We start from the raw sequence: 2,936 nt of genomic DNA on the forward strand, positions 1-2,936 counted from the left end.
GATCCCAATAGGAATATCGGTTTATGTTACCAATATGGCTATTGTTTAGTACCTGTTGCATCTACTTCTTCAATCTTGAAAGATCATCTACCAAAAGATCATATGAACTCTAGCAACTCATGGTAATCTTCTTATGGTGGCAAAAAGGGTAAAATGATTTATCTTGTCTTCTCTTGACCCAAGCTTCTCTGTGAGTCAGAAACTTCCTCACACTTAGACATGCATTTACTTGGGCACCAAACAAATCTGTAGCACCCCATGCATTACAAGGACACGACATCATCAGGTCTGGAAGTGAGAAGTATTCAGGGTAAACATGAGGTGAGCTTCTGTCAGGTTGAGTTTATGAAACAGTGGTCAGACTCAAGCAAAGTTGGTACCACAGTGGCTGCTAAGACACAAGTGGCCAACAGCCCAGGAGACAAGTGAGGCCAAGGGGATCTAAGGTAATGCAGACACCTTGTCTAATTTCCTTTGGGAAGAGGTTGCTGCAGTATAATGGCACTTGCTTATCACCCCTTGTCTATCCACATTACAGATCCTGCAAGAAGAATTTTACTCTCTAGCCTTTAACTCTATAAGGCAATTAAAAAAAATCCTTTATGACAGTTCTCTTTTTCATTGTTTTATTTACTTGCAAGGATGTATGTCTTTTAGGTAAACATTAAGTTTCTTCCTTCGAATAGGTAAGATATGATATTACACATACCTACTCACCTACAATTTTGATTTTCCGTGATAACTAGAACCAGCATGATGATGTATCCTTCTACCATGACTAGAGGTACCAATAGGGAATTACTTTGAAGAAGTGAGATGCATAAACCAAGCTAGGTTTTAGCCATTGGGTTAGAACAGCGGCCTCTTTTGCTTTCATTTATAGCTGTGAGAAATCAGAAATAGTTAGAAGCTGAATGGTAATTTGGGGGCAACTTGGGTAGAAGGACTATCTATATATTTTTAATCCTTAGCACATTTGACATTGTCAATTTACGGACATATTCATTCACATTTTCAACATTATAACAAAAATTTCATGTCCTTGTTCTCCCAGGAGTGTGTTTACTAAACCACTATTTTCAAATGAAAGTATGTGCTCTACTAATGGTGCTCCAAAATGAATTCTAGGGTCCTTAGAGGAGAAGAACCCTTCCCTGAAAGTGCATCCTTGAAATGAATACCCTTTACAGAAAAGTGGTCCAGCATGATGTTTTCCAGCTTAAAGTTTCCCAGTTAAGTGTTTTGGAAACATTGCTCTTGGAAAGCTTTTTTTTTTCTTTTCTCTAAAATCCCTTTATAAAAGTAAATGTCAGTAAGTTTGTGTGTTTTTAAATAAAGTTTGTCCAAAATAGCCAACCTGGATAGCCTTGCACTTTGTTAACATTACAGTGTATTAACATTAGTCCTTCCTGGTTCCCAGAGCAAACAGGTCAGAAAACAATTGCATTATTCAACTTTATCTCACATTAGTGCAACTGCAATAAATTCCCCTATGGAAGAGTAAAATTTTGGGTTGGGATCATTGACACTAACGTTTAGGCTCAACTATCTTAAATGCAGTTTTGCTCCTTCCAAAGCAACCTGACTTCGGATGGTCCTAATGGAAAGTGATATGCCCAAAGTTGTTTTAGGATCCTATCACCCTCACCTGGGGGAAGCAGGCTTGAGATCTATGTCTAGCTGGAGGGAATAATCTTGTGAGAAGTGGTAAGCTAGTCTTTGAGTTTCCTGTTTTCCCATCATGTCATTGGCACTCTGGAAAGCCCCCCTTCATTCAACATTGGAACCAATCCAGTGGTGCAGGAAAAGAATCAACGCCCAATGCACAGCCTGGATCTAAGGTGCTGGGTCCAGCCACATCACTAGCATTTGGACTTGGTCAATATACTCAGGGTAATGGAACGAACTTTTATTAACCACTCACCAGAAAACATGAAATTTTATTTTCCTTCTTTTTGTAATTATTCAGGATGATCTGTTATTATGGTTTCTGGATATTGGTGAATCCCACATAATTTAAAATTTTTGTTTAAATATTTGTTTTCCAATAGTGTCATGTGTTTGAACATTACATTGTGCATTTTAAAAATGTGAAAATCAAATCATGTACTTTTCTCTGTGATTATTAAGGAGAGTGGTTAGAGGTTGATATTTAGCCATCTGTCTTTGTTTGGGGAAAGGGGAAGGAGGCTGATGAGGCTACAGATATATTCTGTGTTGTGGGGGCACTAGTGACAGAGGGGATGGGCTCTTTCACAGTTAGTCTTTGAGCAGAACACTGCTCCTATTCAATGGCACCTGTGCACAGAGGACCTTATTGTCCAGTATTGACTCTGCTTAGCTTAGTGGTGTGACTACTGGCTGGAAAAATGAGCTCCTAAGTCTAATCCCAGTTCCTCCCGTGACATTCCTCTTTCAGCTTGAGGAAAGCCTCTAGACCTCTTTATGTCACGCTTCTAGCCTGGTTAAAGTGGAACATCATCTTCTCTAATTAATTAATGACTGCAGAGGGTTTGGAAATTTCCAAAGACTGAATAATTGCCAAGTGAGGACTGTTCACTTTTCACTTGGCTTTCCTTTCTTTCCAATTTTTCCTCACTGATGGAAACTTACCTTCATGCCTTACAAAAATGATCTTTTGTTATGTTGAGACAGTTCTGAGGAATTTGGACTTTAACTCATTAAGAATTTTTAAAAATAAATATTTTATTGGTTTTTTTACAGAGAAGAAGGGAGAGGGGTAGAGAGTTAGAAACATCTATGAGAGAGAAACATTGGTCAGAGCCTCCTGCACACCCCCACTGGGGATGTACCCGCAACCAAGGTACATGCCCTTGACTGGAATTGATCCTGGGACCCTTCAGTCCACAGGCTGATGCTCTATCCACTGAGCAAAACCAGCTAGGGCCACACATTGCTCTTCTTAATGTTTGAGT

At 39.3% G+C, this 2,936-nt stretch overlaps 1 protein-coding gene across 6 annotated transcripts in view; it reads left to right on the forward strand.

Annotated features, from left to right (window-relative positions):
* LPP (LIM domain containing preferred translocation partner in lipoma) overlaps positions 1-2,936 on the forward strand; it is a 653,115-nt gene that overhangs the window by 407,096 nt on the left and 243,083 nt on the right. The window lies entirely within an intron of this gene.

This window comes from Myotis davidii, unplaced genomic scaffold, assembly GCF_000327345.1.
Source record: "Myotis davidii unplaced genomic scaffold, ASM32734v1 scaffold41, whole genome shotgun sequence".
Lineage (NCBI taxonomy): Eukaryota > Metazoa > Chordata > Mammalia > Chiroptera > Vespertilionidae > Myotis > Myotis davidii.